Here is a 16,554-nt window from a genome sequence, read left to right on the forward strand (position 1 = left end):
AAACAGCAACATCGAAGATACCGAAGAGGATAGCCAGAGAATTACAGCACAGAACAGGACCAGGTAAGTATCATTGTCATCATTGTCACCTGCACTACCTTTCTGTACTGGCAGGTTAGTGCAGATGACACTGATGACAGATTTCCTTTAAAGACTATCAAGCTTTTAAAAAATAATACAGAGTGCCAAGTATATGTTATTATTGTATTTACAGGGTGGGACCCTAGCCGTGCACCCACAAGATCTTGTGCAGTACCATAGTATTTTCTGTACATTATCACTAAGTGGACCAATAAAAGTGCATTATCTCTAAGTGGGGGCAATAAGGAGGCATTAACACTTTGTGTGGGCAATAAGGGGACATTAACACTACATGGGGCAATAAGGGGGCATTATCCTTAAGTGAAGGCAATAAGGGGGCATTATCATTAAAGGGGTATTTTAGGGGGAAAAAATATTTGACTATGCTACAAGGGCTGTAAAGTTAGTGTAGTTCATAATATAGGCCCTTATTTACTAAGAGTGGAGTGTAGGTTTCTTTGTGGGTTTTAATTCCCTACAATTTTTTTTCCATGGTATTTACTAAGGTTTCCCTACATTTTGCATTTTTTTTTTTTTTTACACCTGCTCTGATCTGTAGGGTTTTCCTCAGCTGAAATCCACCACATTTTCTGTGGAAACCTTAGTAAATATGTTGGGTTTTTGTGAAAATGTCAGGGACACGCCCCTTTTGTGACCACGCCCCCTTTTCTTGATGGCCACAGATTTTCTTAGCAAAATGGAGAGTTAGTCGGGTTTTTTTTCAATTCTGGCGCACAATCTGGCGCAAAAATTTCTGGCGCACAACCTGACAAAACATGTCGGGTTTGCAAAAGTAAATGAGGGCCATAGTGCCTGTACCTGTGTGTGACGGTGGTCTCACAATTCTTCTGTGATTTTCGCACCAATATTTATTTTTAACAGCATACAAAATTACTCATGTTTCGGGTTTTCCAGGTTGCAGTGCGTCAAGACCTGACATCACTAGTCAGGTGATCAGAGGGAGCCTGTCCTGCTTCAATTTTGCAACAGCTGTAGGCCTACTGGTTAGAAAACACTGTGTTTCAATGGGTGGGGTGGCTGATGTGTGGGAGGAAGGAAAGTGATGTGGTGTCCCGGTACAGGACATGTCCTGTCCCTTTTGTCTGGAGTCCCCTCAACCAGAGTCCCTCCATGATAATGGGCTCTCCTGAAGGGCTAATCCCTAGTCGCCTCTTAATATGTCGATATTTAATGTGTATATTTATAAATTTAATTCATATAGGATACCTATGTATAGGACCTTAGAGGTCACGTGCCTTTGATTTATGTTATGCTATGGTTTAAGGACCTTTGGGTCATGTGATATACCCAGAGTTCCAGAGGTCAAGACTGACAGGTTCTGCTGACCAATGAGCTTTGTCCGACCCCCTTAATATATAAGGAGTTGCTGCCACTAAATTCTCTCTCTTAGTTCCGGATTATCAGAGAAAGCACATCTCAGCACAAATCATCAATTCAAGCTATGCCTGAAGCCTTATCTTCCGCAGCCACTAAACCGTGAGTTATCCAGCTCAAAACTACTAAAATCCTGTGTGACTACTGCAACTCTTGTGTGACTATCTTCAAACCAGTAGCACAGTGGCTGGCAAATCAAAGCAAACCTGTGAGGAACCTGAACTTCGGTCCTCTATACTAAAGACTGTTTTGTTACCTGCAGTTGCATAAAATATGCAGTAAAGTTTATTTCTGTTTTCATCAAATATCTGCTGTGGACATTCAATTATTTCTCCCTACCGTTTCTGGGACGGTTGGCGGTAGGACCATTACTCTAAGGAAACTGCATCCTGGCGTCACGACAACATAGGGTTAATACCAGCATACCCTACACTATTACCTGCACCACCTAGACACTACAGTGATCTTAAATTTTCAAGCATGGATCTATGGGATGTGTATTTTAGAGATCGAAATCCAACAGGAAATACCCAGTTTGGCAGGTAAGTACTAAAATCCCCTCATGGTGGATAACCCCTTTAAGTAAAGACAATAAGGGGGCATTATTACTGAGCCAGTGGTGCAATTACTGTTTGTAAGGTACTAACTTTGTGTGTATGTGGGACAAGAGGCCAGCTGTGGACACGAAGAGTATCATCTTTTTAGGTGTTGATGTTGAATAGTCTATGTGTTTACGGAACCCTGAGGAGTCTATAGTTTTCTTGCTGCCCTGCTAGACCATAGAGGGGTTTTAACATAAAACACTTTCCACAACAAACTTAATATTTTGTTGGGTTGAATGAAATTAAATGTCCACCTCTGAAAAATAATGCGCATATGACCTTATTTTCTTGTCTTGGCCTTCTTATTTTTCTTCTATTCAACTCCTCACACAGTGTACAGTGTTATTATAGTGAATAATATCCTTCCTCCTCCAAGTAAATTTGGTGTTACAGATTGTACTATAGACAGCTATAGCAGTATACAGGGTGGACCATTTATATGGATACACCTTAATAAAATGGGAATGGTTGGTGATATTAACTTCCTGTTTGTGGCACATTAGTATATGTGAGGGGGGAAACTTTTCAAGATGGGTGGTGACCATGGCGGCCATTTTGAACTCGGCCATTTTGAATCCAACTTTAGTTTTTTCAATAGGAAGAGGGTCATGTGACACATCAAACTCATTGGTAATTTCACAAGAAAAACAATGATATGCTTGGTTTTAACATAACTTTATTCTTTCATGAGTTATTTACAAGTTTCTGACCACTTATAAAATGTGTTCAATGTGCTGCCCATTGTGTTGGATTGTCAATGCAACCCTCTTCTCCCACCCTTCACACACTGATAGCAACACCGCAGGAGAAATGCTAGCATAGGCTTCCAGTATCCGTAGTTTCAGGTGCTGCAGAATGGGCAAAACAAAAATTGGAACAGGACCCTCAGTTTACGCAGAAGATTTTGTTCAGTGATGAGGCAAACTTTTATGTGAATGGTGAAGTTAACAAACAAAACCGCCGCTATTGGTCTGACACTAACCCACATTGGATAGATCCCTCCAAGACTGTTGGAACACAAAAATTGATGGTATGGTGTGGTATATGGGGTACAAAGATAGTGGGGCCATTCTTCATCAATGGAAACCTCAAGGCCACTGGATATGTGAAATTGCTACATGATGATGTGTTTCCCTCTTTTTGCACTGAAGCTGGCATATTCCCTGAGTTTTTCCAGCAAGATGGTGCACCACCAAATTATGGGTGTCAGGTCCGAGCATTCCTAGATGAACAGTTTCCTGGAAAGTGGATTGGTGGTCGTGGGCCAGTTGAATGGCCCCCAAGGTCTCCCGATCTGACCCCCTTAGACTTTTATCTTTGGGGTCATCTCAAGGCAATTATCTATGCTGTGAAGATACGAGATGTGCAGCACCTGAAACTACGGATACTGGAAGCCTGTGCTAGCATTTCTCCTGCGGTGTTGTTATCAGTGTGTGAAGAGTGGGAGAAGAGGGTTGCATTGACAATCCAACACAATGGGCAGCACATTGAACACATTTTATAAGTGGTCAGAAACTTGTAAATAACTCGTGAAAGAATAAAGGTATATTAAAACCAAGCACATCATTGTTTTTCTTGTGGAATTCCCAATAAGTTTGATGTGTTACATGACCCTCTTCCTATTGGAAAAAAAAAAAGTTGGATTCAAAATGGCCGACTTCAAAATGGCCACCATGGTCACCACCCATCTTGAAAAGTTTCCCCCCTCACATATACTAATGTGCCACAAACATGAAGTTAATATCACCAACCATTCCCATTTTATTAAGATGTATCCATATAAATGGCCCACCCTGTATAATGGCCAGTGAATATTCAGCCAGAATTCCTCATACATAAGTATGCAAGTAAACCTCATGCATTGTATCAGATGTATATGCTACAGTCTATTTGGCTGTATATTCACAGTGTGTGAAGAGAACTGAGCAACAGAGCATACCTGACCAGAACAGGAAACTGCCTACAGGACGTATCCCATGGCAACAAGGAAAAGACAAGAGGGCATCCAGCATATATTAGTACGGCCGCCTTTCAAAAAAATTGATTTCTGATAATTACTTGTGTTTACTAATATTTTTTATTTCACATAAAGGTTTAGATGTGTTTATCTTCGTGGGAAAAGTGGCTTGTCTGCTTCTTGATTGACACTACTGGTTGCCGTAGAGCGCCTTCTTTTGTGCACCATGTTACTTGTACTAGTTCTGTACACTTTTTGATATTGCTTTATTATTGTACTGCTTTAAAACTGTTTATAGCTGTTAAGTTACTCTACTAAAAACTAGCTTGAAAGCATACATCCCATTGACTTGCCTGGGACTTCCAACAAATACGTATCCAGATTGCGATAGTCTGAGGGCAAGTCCCAGGCTCTGAAGTTGCCCAGGAGTTTAAAAAATATACCCTGCCGCCGACGCATCACTGGATGTATTCTTTGCTACAATACAGGTGACCTGTTGAAAAATATGAATCTTTATTAACATATAAATTATATATTTATTTCTAAATGATTACTATGAAGAGTACTTAAAAATAAAATAATTATGAGCCAAATAAAATTCTAGGACCTGTGAATATCTAATTTCAGGAATTAAAGGCTTGTCTTAAAATATGCATTATATACAATAAAATTTTATTATTATTTGCAAATCTTTTTGCATTTAATATTTTTTTTTATTATGATGGTCTCCTCTGCTAACTGGGAAATGATGTACCTGCTGCAATTTGCAATGAGGGTCTCTACACTTCACATGCCTGAAATTCCCGTTGCTTTTTTCCCCTACTCTCCAGAGTCACTGTACTTCAGGTCTCCTCCAACTTATTTCCTTTCACCATATTCCAAACCTGGACATTAGCGATCCGATAGCCCCCTGTGAGCCCAGCTTCTGTTTTGTTTTTATGCCATTAGGAGTCATATAACAAAATATCATTGTAGCCCAGGACTTTTTTAACCCCTTAAGGACCACGGACGTACGAGTACGTCCAAGCTCCCTGGTACTTAAGGACCAAGGACGTATGCATACGTCCGTGGGAATTTCGGTCCCCACCGTGCAAATGCCCAGGGGGGTCCTGAGACACCCCCCATTCCGGCGATCGCTGCAATTTGCTGGTGCATTCACACCAGCGATTTGCAGCGATTCCGGGTCATACGGGTCTCCGGTTGCCCGGAAAATAAGGGGGATCGGGGTTGTCCAAGAAACCAACGATCCCCTGAAGGGATAGGAGTGAGGTGGCAGGGGTGCCACCCCTCCGATCCCAGCTATTGGTTGTTCGATCGGCGGGGGTGATCGGCGACAGAAGAGGACGGCGATGCGGCTCCTTGGATCCTACGGATGTCGGTGAGTTGCCTAGCAACATCTGGAGGGCTACAGTTTGAGACCACTATACAGTGGTCTCTAAACTGTAGCCCTCCAGATGTTGCAAAACTGCAAATCCCAGCATGCCCAAACAGAAAACAGCTGTCTCGGCATGCTGGGAGTTGTAGTTGTGTACCTCCAGCTGTTGCATTACTACATCTCCCAGCATGCCCTTCGGCAATCAGTACATGCTGGGAGTTGTAGTTTTGCAACAGCTGGAGGCACACTGCTTGGAAAATACTGATTTAGGTAAAAGAACCTAACTGAAGGTTTTCCAACCAGTGTGCCTCCAGCTGTTGCAAAAGTACAACTCCCAGCATGCATGGTCTGTCAGTACATGCTGGGAGCTGTAGTTTTGAAACAGCTGGAGGTTTGCCCCCCCCCCTCCCCCATGTGAATGTACAGGGTACATTCACACGGGCAGGTTTACAGTGAGTTTACTGCTTCAAGTTTGAGCTGTGGCAAATTTTTCGCCGCAGCGCAAACGGCTAGCGAGAAACTCACTGTAAACCTGCGCCTGTGTGAATGTACCCTAAAAACACTACACTAACACATAATAAAGGATAAAACACTACATATACACCCCTTACACTGCCCCCCCCCCCCCCCAATAAAAATGAAAAACGCATTGTACGGCAGTGTTTCCAAAACGGAGCCTCCAGCTGTTGCAAAACAACAACTGCCATCATTTCCGGACAGCCACTGACTGTCCAGGCATGCTGGGAGTTTAGCAACAGCTGGAGGCACCCTGTTTGGGAATCACTGGCATAGAATACCCCTATGTCCACCCTTATGCAATCCCTAATTTAGTCCTTAAATGCGCATGGTGCCTTCTCACTGTCGTATTTCAAGGGAACAGTTTAGGACCACATATGGGTTATTTCCGTACTCGGGAGAAATTGCACAACACATTTTGGGGGGCTTTTTCTCCTTTTACCCCTTATGAAAAGGAAAAGTTGGGGGCTACACCAGCCTGTTAGTGTAAAAAAAAATGTACGCCAACATGCTGGTGTTGCCCCCTACTTTTTATTTTCATAAGCGGTAAAAGGAAAAAAATACCCCATAAATTTGTAATGCAATTTCTCCTGAGTACGGAAATATCGCATATGTGGGCGTAAAATGCTCTGCGGGGGCACAACAAGACTCTATGTACATTAGAGTCTATGTACATTTGAGGCCTAAATCAGTGATTTGCACAGGGGTGGCTGATTTTATAGCGGTTCTGATATGGACGCAAAAAAAATAAATACCCATATGTGACCCCATTTTGGAAACTACACCCCTCATGGAACATAACAAGGGGTATAGTGAGCCTTAACACCCCACAGGTGTTTGAAGAATTTTCATTAACCCCTTAAGGACGAAGGACGTATATTCACATCCTCCGCCGGCTCCCGCGATATGCCGTGGGGTCACGCAGTGACCCCGGGTCATATCGGGTCGGTCCCGGCGGCCATCAACTACCGGGACCCGCGGCTAATACAGGACATCACCGATTGCGGTGATGCCCTGTATTAACCCTTCAGACGCGGCGATCAAAGCTGACCGCCACGTCTGAAGCGAAAGTGAAAGTATCCCGGCTGCTCAGTCGAACTGTTCGGAACAGCCGCGGTGAAATCGCGGCGTCCCGAACAACTTACAGGACACCGGGAAGGCCCTTACCTGCCTCCTCGGTGTCCGATCGGCGAATGACTGCTCCGTGCCTGAGATCCAGGCAGGAGCAGTCAAGCGCCGATAACACTGATCACAGGCGTGTTAATACACGCCAGTGATCTGTGCAAGAGATCAGTGTGTGCAGTGTTATAGGCCCCTATGGGAGCTATAACATTTTTTAAAAAAAAGTTTAAAAAAGTGTTAATAAAGATCATTTAGCCCTTTCCCTAATAAAAGTTTGAATCACCCCCCTTTCCCATAAAAAAATAAAACAGTTTAAATAAAAATAAAGATAAACATATGTGGTATCGCTGCGTGTGTAAATGCCCAAACTATAAAAATATATAGTTAATTAAACCGCACGGTCAATGGTGTACACGTAAAACAATTCCGTCACTTTTTATACCATTAAAAAAGAATAAAAAGTGATCAAAAAGTCCGATCAAAACAAAAATGGTACCGACAAAAACTTCAGATCACGGTGCAAAAAATAGCCCTCATACCGCCCTTTATGTGAAAAAATAAAAAAGTTATAGGGGTCAGAAGAGGACGTCTTTAAACATATAATGCATGTAGTTATGATTTTTTCCAGAAGTACGACAAAATGAAACCTATATAAGTAGGGTAACATTTTAACCATATGGACCTACAGAATAATGATTTTACCGAAATATGCACTGCATAGAAACGGAAGCCCGCAAAAGTTACAAAATGGCGTTTTTTCTTAAGTTTCGCCGTGGATTTTTGGCTAAAATGACTAATGTCACTGCAAAGTTGAATTGGTGACACAAAAAATAAGCCATAATATGGATTTTTAGGTGGAAAATTGAAAGGGTTATGATTTTTGAAAGGTAAGGAGGAAAAAACGAAAATGCAAAAACTGAAAAACCCTGCGTCCTTAAGGGGTTAAAGTTGGATGGAAAAATGAAAAAAAAAAAAAAACATTCTCACTAAAGTGCTGGTGTTACCCTAAATTTTTCATTTTCACAAGGGAAAATAGGAAAAAAGCCCCCAAAAATTTGTTACCCTATTTCTTCTGAGTAAGAACATACCCCATATGTGGATGTACAGTGCTCTGCTAGCGCACTACAATGCTCAGAAGAGAAGGAGCGCCATTGGGCTTTTGGATAGAAAATTTGTCCGGAAATGAAGGCCACGTGTGTTTAAAAAGCCCCCATAGTACCAGAACAATGGACCCCCACCACATGTGACCCCTTTTTGCAAACTACACCCCTCATGTAATGTAATAAGGGGTACGGTGAGCATTTACGCCCCACAGATGTCTGACAGATTTTTGGAACAGTGGTCCGTGAAAATGAAAAATGTAATTTTTGATTTGCACAGCCCACTGTACCAAAGGTCTGTCACACGCCAGTGGGGTGTAAATACTCACTGCACCCCTTATTAAATTCTGTGTGGGGTGTAGTTTCCAAAATGGGGTCACATATGGTGGGATCCATTGTTCTGGCACCAAGGGGGGCTGTGTAAATGCACATGGCCCCTGACTTCCATTCCAAACAAATTCTCATTCCAAAAGCCCAATGGCACTCCTTCTCTTCTGAACATTGTAGTGCGCCAGCAGAGCACTTGACGTCCACACATGGGGTATTTCCAAATGGGGTTACAAATTTTGGGGGTCATTTTCTCCTATTACCCTTTGTAAAAATGTTAAATATGGGGAATAACCAGCAAAAATGTTTTCACTTACACATCCAACTTTAACAAAAAGTCGTCAAACACCTGTAAGGTGTTAAGGCTCCCTGTACCCCATGTTACGTTCCTTGAGGGGTGTAGTTTCCAAAGTAGTATGCCATGTGTTTTTTTTCTGTTATGGCACTATAGGGGCTCCCCAAATGCGACATGCCCCCCAAAAACCATTTCAGCAAAATTTGCTTTCTAAAAGCCAAATGTAACTCCTGCTCTTCTGAGCATTGTAGTTCACCCGCAGAGCATTTTACGTCCTAACTTTGGGTATTTCCATACTCAAAAGAGATGGGATTACAAATTTTGGAGGGCATTTTCTCCCATTACCCTTTGTAAAAATGGTAAATTTGGGAAAAAAACTGCACTTTAGTGAAAAATAAATGTTTTTCATTTACACATCCAACTTTATCGAAAAGTCGTCAAACACCTGTGGGGTGTTGAGGCTCACTGGACCCCTTGTTACGTGCCTTGAGGGGTGTAGTTTCCAAAATGGTATGCCATGTGGGGGGGTTTCTGCTGTTCTGGCACCATAGGGGCTTCCTAAATGCGACATGCCCCACAAAAACCATTTCAGCAAAATTCACTCTCCAAAATCCCATTGTTGCTCCTTCCCTTCTGAGCCCTCTACTGCACCCGCCGAACACTTGACATATACATATGAGGTATTTCCTTACTGGAGAGAAATTGGGTTACACATTTTACCAATTGTAAAAATTCTAAATCTGGGTCTACAAGAACATGCGAGAGTAAAAAATGAAGATTTTAAATTTTCTCCTTCGCTTTGCTGCTATTCATGTGAAACACCTAAAGGGTTAACACACTTACTGAATGTCATTTTGAATATTTTGAGGGGTGTAGTTTTTATAATGGGGTCATTTGTGGGGTATTTCTAATATGAAGGCCCTTCAAATCCACTTCAAAACTGAACTGGTCCCTGAAAATTTCCAATTTAGAAAATTTTGTGAAAAATTGGAAAATTGCTGATGAACTTTGAAGCCCTCTGATGTCTTCCAAAAGTAAAAACATGTCAACTTTATGATGCCAACATAAAGTAGACATATTGTATATGTGAATCTATATATAATTTATTTGGAATGTCTATTTTCCTTACAAAGAGAAAAGCAAAGGTGCTTCCTGTGGAGTAACGTAGATGGTAGGGGTATAGGATATAGGGGGATTCAATACCGCTTACAGAAAAGAGTTGTGCACCAACATACACAACAATGGTAAAGGTGTGTAGTTAGACAGAGCTCCGACTGCAGCCTTCCTGGATTTGTGTATAATAGTATAGAGACAAAGCTTCGCTTTGCCAGGATCCATGGCGCTGAACAGGACACAAGACTCACAGAAGGAAGGTAACGTCCAACAGGTTTAATTAACAATAATGCAACGCATTTCGGAGGAGCATGCAGCAATTTCAGCACTGGGGACCGGCCAGCGAACGAGGTCCCCAGCGCTGAAATTGCTGCATGCTCCTCCGCTATCAGAGCTCACGGTACGCAACATCCATTTGCTCCCCCCTGCCAACGGGGCTGCTAAGGGAGACATACCAACTTGTGCCCCCCTCCATCTATTGGGGCACACGAGGAACACAAGGCTGCGACTCATCCATCACAATACATCAAGTCAGAAGCAGTGGTGAGAGATACTCTGTATCATCCATTCATTAACTTTTTTTAATTTTTTTTTTATGGACTTTATGTTACAATTATTTTGCCATAAACCCAAAAATCTATCCACACCTTTTGCGGATTTATTTTATTTTTGTTTTTTATCTGCAGATTTATGGACTTATTAGAATATTAATTTATTCACATATCTTTTTTATATTTTGGATATCTCACTAGGGCCCAGTGAGATTTTCATCAGATAGTGCCAGTGTAAGGTGATATTTTGTTACTGTTTTACTTATTTATATATATTTTAAATTCTGAATTAAAAAACTATTTCTGAGCAAACGCTGTTATATCTATCTTTGCCCACACCATTATGCACCATTGGTGAGGTCCTAGAGGCATAAGCTATAGGTTTCCAAGATTTGTAAATTACTTCTATTAAAAAATCTTAATCCTTCCAATAGTTATTAGCTTCTGAAGTTTTCTGTCTAATTGCTCAATGATGATGTCACGTCCCGGGAGCTGTGCATGATGGGAAAATATCCCCATAGGAACTGCACAGCTCCCGGGACGTGAGTCATCAGAGAGCAGTTAGACAGAAAACAACAACTCATCTTCAGAAGCTAATAACTATTGGAAGGATTAAAAAATTTTAATAGAAGTAATTTACAAAACTGTTTAACTTTCCGGAGCCAGTTGATAAATATTAAAAAAAGTTTTGGCCTGGAATACCCCTTTAAATTAACTGGGTACTGCTACAATTTTCAACTAAACATAATGCAGGCACATGTTTGGGACTATATCACAGTTGCAAATCCCACCCCAACTGTGAATCTAATGACCTGAACTAATGACAACATAGGGATCTTTCAAGCTGTTAGCTCAGGTCATGCACATGACTGTATTATTGCTCTATGCAACCTCTGCATTTTAATTACATGGGACTGACATCAAAATAATACACAGCCTAAACAAGTGTATTGGCCTAACTGTACATCCATAAGCTTTTGGTTCCATATGGAGGTTTTTCTGTTGGACTCTATTTAAATTTGTCCAAAAAAAAAAGTAGCATGTTCTGTTGACAATTTTTTTTTAGAAAAGAGTATCTCTGTTTGTATATAACCCAATGGCTCTTTTTTTTATTATCATGCGGCATCATACAGGAGCCACACAGCCCCATACACTGCAGGACACAGCTCTGCTTTGTGCCTGAGCCCTATGTCTAAGGCCAGGTTCACATTACGGAATTTCTGAGTGGAATAACATTTTTAAAGATTCCTCTCGATAATTCGGGTGCAGCAGAATCCCATTGCTGGCAATAGGATTCCACTGCAGAGTGAACACTGCAGCGTTTTTGAGGTAGACTTTCTTCCAATAAAATCTGCTCTAAAAATTCTGCCAGAATATTGAACTTCTGGCGGATTTCTGCTCCACAGAGATTGCCGTCTATGGTGATGGCAATATCCATGCGGTCCTAGAGGTACTAGCTGCTCTCAGTATCTTTGGCCGGATTTTGTCCAGCTGAAATTCCGGAGTGTGAACCTGGCCTAAATATATGTTAGGGTATGTTCACACTGCGGAATTCCGTGAGCGGAATTTTGCAAGTGAATTCACACTGCGGAATTTCAGCGGCAGACAATTCTGTCGCTGAAATTGTTCCACGCAAAGAAAGAACCTGTTCATTCCTTGCGTGGAAGTCCGCGAGCACTGCATAGCTGTCAATGGTGATGGCGCAGTACCGCGCGGTCCTACCGTCGCCGCTGGCTGCCAGACTGAATCTCCGCTCGCTGAATTCCACGAGCGGAGATTCAGCTACAAATCCGGAGTCGGAACATACCCTATAGGTAGGAGCTGGTAAAGAAAGTTGTTGATGATCAGAAGTGTTTGAAAGGTATAGTTTTACTTTTAATAGGTGTCTAATGGGATTCTAGTACAGGCATATGTGTCATCTTCTACACATATGTGGTGGGGCATCTTCCAGACAATGCCACCATATAAGTGCATTTAGGCTTCATACACATGCCTTTGTAGCATTTTTATCTCGTAGAAAATACCATAAAGCACACCCACTGTGGTAAATAACATATCAGCGAATAGATTTACAAGATGACCAGAGTGAGAGCTACCGGTATATTAGCCTTGCCTGCATAGATGTAATGGTCATTGTTTGAATGTATATAGATTAGGTAGCAAGATTAGAGAAGTTCAAGGCAAGAGACCACATCTGTATGTATCTAAAGCAGGTCTAATTCTTCACCACTTTTGAACATGAGCTGATTTTCAAGCATAGATTTAGTAAAGGGATCAAAATACTGTAAAAACAGTGTCAGATCCCAGGATGGGGGAGGAATTCACACCTCAGATGAAGAGAGTGTTCCTGGGAGCAATTGGTGTCTATTTAACAACCTGTTTTAACTTCATTAGCAATGGGAGCCCAGGGGAGATAAAACTGTGACAGACAGCAGCTGGAGGAAAGAGAGGAGACAAAGCTGTGTACCACATCAATGCCAAGCAACACCAAAAATGTACTCACAGCCTAAAGCAGTATTAAGTGTCATGGCTTATGTGTAATGCCAGACAGCAATATTAGCAAAACTTGACAGAAACTAAAGTGGTAGTATCGTATTAGCAGTTGTCAGGTAAGGAATAGTCTGGCAGACGCAGTCGGCCATAATACATGAAAAGTAATATAATAACATAGCAAACGACTTTTCTGGGCATTAATTTAAGATGGAGCCAGGATAATGTGCTACTATCCTAGCAAAGTAAATCTTTTTCCTTCGATGCTTGTATATTTTTGGACTTACATATTGCTAGTGCACCACGCGCCTCTGCAGCTTTCAATGGGAGCATCAGAGTGGGACCCTATAGAAAAAGTGACATGACATTTGAAATCAATGAGAGATTTTTAATAAAAAAAAAAAAAAGTAATTAAAATGGATTTTTATACAGAAACCGGCACTGTTTCCAAGCAAAAACGTATGGGCCCTACAGATAAGCGTTAAAGGGGTACTCCAGTGGAAAACATTTATTTATTTTCAAATCAACTGGGTCCAGAAATTTAAACAGATTTGTAAATTACCGTATTTTTTGCCGTATAAGACGCACTTTTTCTTCCCCAAAACTGGGGGGAAAAGTTGGAGCGTCTTATACAGCGAATACACCCCTATCGCGGCGGTCCCTGCGGCCATCAACCATGGCCAGGACCCGCGGCTAATACAGGACATCACCGATCGCGGTGATGCCCTGTATTAACCCTTCAGACACGGCGATCAAAGCTGACCACCGCTTCTGAAGGGAAAGTGACACTAACCCGGCTGTTCAGTCGGGCTGTTCGGGACCGCCGCGAACAGCCCGACTGAATAGCCGGGTTAGTGCTTACAGGACACCGGGAGGGACCTTACCTGCCTCCTCAGTGTCTTCTCCGTTCAGGGATCCCCTGTATGGCCGGCGCTCTCCTTCCTCGTCATCACGTCGTCGTGTACGTGCGCCGGCGTGCGTAACGACGTGATGGCGGCGACGGAGAGCGAGGATACCCGGCCGGCAGCAGAGACGCTCCGGAGCGACGGGGACACGGCGACAGCGATGGAGCGACATCCAGGGCAGCAGTGACGGGTCCGGATCGGCGGGGACACGTGAGCATTACCTCCTATGCAGTGGTCTTCAATCTGCGGACCTCCAGATGTTGCAAAACTACAACTCTCAGCATGCCCGGACAGCCAACGGCTGTCCGGGCATACTGGGAGTTGTAGTTTTGCAACATCTGGAGGTCCGCAGGTTGTAGACCACTATTGGGTTCAAAATCTTTATTTTTTTAGATTTTGCACCTATATATTGGGTGTGTCTTATACACCGGTGCGTCATATAGGGCGAATAATACAGTACTTCTATTAAAAAAAATCTTAATCCTTCAAGTACTTATCAAATCCCTCCACACCAGGATGAAATATTAATACTGCAGTAACTAAAGAACACCATTATATTGTTATGAAATAAAAACAACTACACACAGTAGGTAGGTAATTCCCCCCAGATAGGTAGATTACTCTGCTAGGTAACTCTCTCTTCCCCCCATCAGCTAGATGCCACCAGTAGGTAGGTAATTTTCCCCGTATTAGGTGAATGCCCCAGTAGGTGGGTAATCTCCCATATTAGGTAGAATCGCCCACATAGGGAGGTAATTCCCCCCCCCCCCATTAAGTAGATACCTATACCGTAGTAGGCAGGTATATAAGTAGGGAATCTCCCTAATAGGTAATTAATTTCCCCCAAAAGGTAGGTGACCCCAGTAGATAGGTAGATATGTAGGGAATCCTCTCTATTAGAAATAAGCCTCAAGTAGGTAGGTAATTCTCTCCTCACCCCAGGTAGGTCAGTAGATCATTTCTAATCACCCACCCCCATTAGGTAGAAGCCCCAATACATCCGCTTTAAATAAAAAAAAATACGACTCTCACTCACCTTCCCTCTGCACATGATGTCAACATGTGGGTCTTGCAGTATAAGCCTGCACCTCTACGGTTAAATCGGTCTGGCTTCAAGGAGAACGCCGGATCCATGTGGCGCAGGATACAAAAGGAATGGAGATCAGATAAAATCAAGGTAGTTTATTTCCCAAGATGCAACACATTTCGCTGCGGGAAAGCAGCTTCATCAGGCATAACAGGGAGTAAGTGTTTTATAGGAGTGGTATTTTGTTACATCGGTATAAGGAGGGGAGAGGGAACATTTGGAATAAGGAATGTAATATAACAATTACAGGAGAAACATCAAAAACGTATCAAAAACATATATGGACAAATTTAAAAAAGTTATGAATTGTATTTACTCAAGAGTGAAATGCATACATGCATGCACACGTGCGGAAATAGGTGTGCATGCATATATGCAAAAACATGCAAATCTATAACAATATAGTCACTATAACATACACGAGAAGTGCATCCATAGCGTAGGAAAAATCAAATACAATGGGATGAATATGATATAGAGACTATACACATAAACAGAAAAGAAACAAATTACATATACACCCCATGCGGTCCCCTTTAGACCTCTACGGTTAAGGCTGATTAATACTGGCACATCAGTGGAGAAAAAAAGACATGGTCGCAAATCTACATCTTTCAAGATCCTGAGCTTCTCAGTATATATATAAAACTAACAGGTTATTGGTGTACATTATGATCATAAGGTGCAAGCCCGCAAGCCATGTTACGGCCACCTGTACATAGCGGGTCCCTAACATCCCTAGCAAAATTGGCACTGGGCGACCAATACTGCCGCAACATCAGTGCTCATAAGGGAAAAGGCCCAGTGGCAGAGCAGTCCCAATGCCCCAGGCTCTGGGCCACACCACCCCACAGACAATAGCCGCCGCACAGCACAAGTGTAAACAGATGACAAAACTAACTTACCATGTGCTCCCAGTCAAAAGACTGGGAGACTTCCAGAAAAAGTTAGGTGATAATAATGGGGGACTTTAACTATCCTGATATAAACTGGGAGACTGAGACCTGTGAATCTCATAAAGAAAACAAGTTTCTGACTATAGCTAAAGGCAATTATTTGTCGCAAATGGTGCAGGGCCCGACCAGAGGGGGCGCCCTACTAGACTTAATATTAACCAACAGACCTAACAGAGTAACTAATGTGCAAGTAGACGGACACCTAGGAAATAGTGATCATAATATAATACATTATAACTTGTTCTTCAATAAGGGAATCTCTCGAGGGGCCACAAAAACAACTCAGAGAAGCTCTTAACAATATAAAATGGGATAATGTCCTCAAAAACAAAAATAATGACACTAAATGGGAGACTTTTAAGAATATTTTAAATTCATATATACCTTATGGGAATAAAGGGGTCAGAAATAAAAGAAAACCAATATGAATGAATAAAAATGTTCGGGGGCAATAAATGACAAAAATAAAGCATTTAAACTACTAAAACAGGACAGCAGTGAAGAAGCATTAAAAAGCTATAGATAAAAATGTAAAATATGTAAAAAAAAACTAAAACATACAAGCCGCAAAAATAGAAACAGAAAGACTCATTGCCAAAAAGAGTAAAACTAACCCCAACATGTTCTTTAACTATATAAATAGCAAAAAGGTCAAAAATGAAAGTGTAGGCCCTTTAAAAAA

The 16,554-nt window shown here is 41.9% G+C and overlaps 1 long non-coding RNA gene across 1 annotated transcript; it reads right to left on the minus strand.

Moving 5' to 3' along the window:
* Positions 1 to 4,133: 4,133 nt before the first annotated feature.
* Positions 4,134 to 15,003, minus strand: LOC130278664 (uncharacterized). The gene is made up of 3 exons (XR_008846004.1): positions 14,866 to 15,003; positions 13,212 to 13,269; positions 4,134 to 4,528 (listed from the first exon to the last, which is right to left on the minus strand). It is a non-coding gene; the product is annotated as an uncharacterized LOC130278664 (long non-coding RNA).
* Between the last annotated feature and the right edge of the window lie 1,551 nt (positions 15,004 to 16,554).

This window comes from Hyla sarda, chromosome 1 (assembly GCF_029499605.1).
Source record: "Hyla sarda isolate aHylSar1 chromosome 1, aHylSar1.hap1, whole genome shotgun sequence".
Taxonomy (NCBI): domain Eukaryota; kingdom Metazoa; phylum Chordata; class Amphibia; order Anura; family Hylidae; genus Hyla; species Hyla sarda.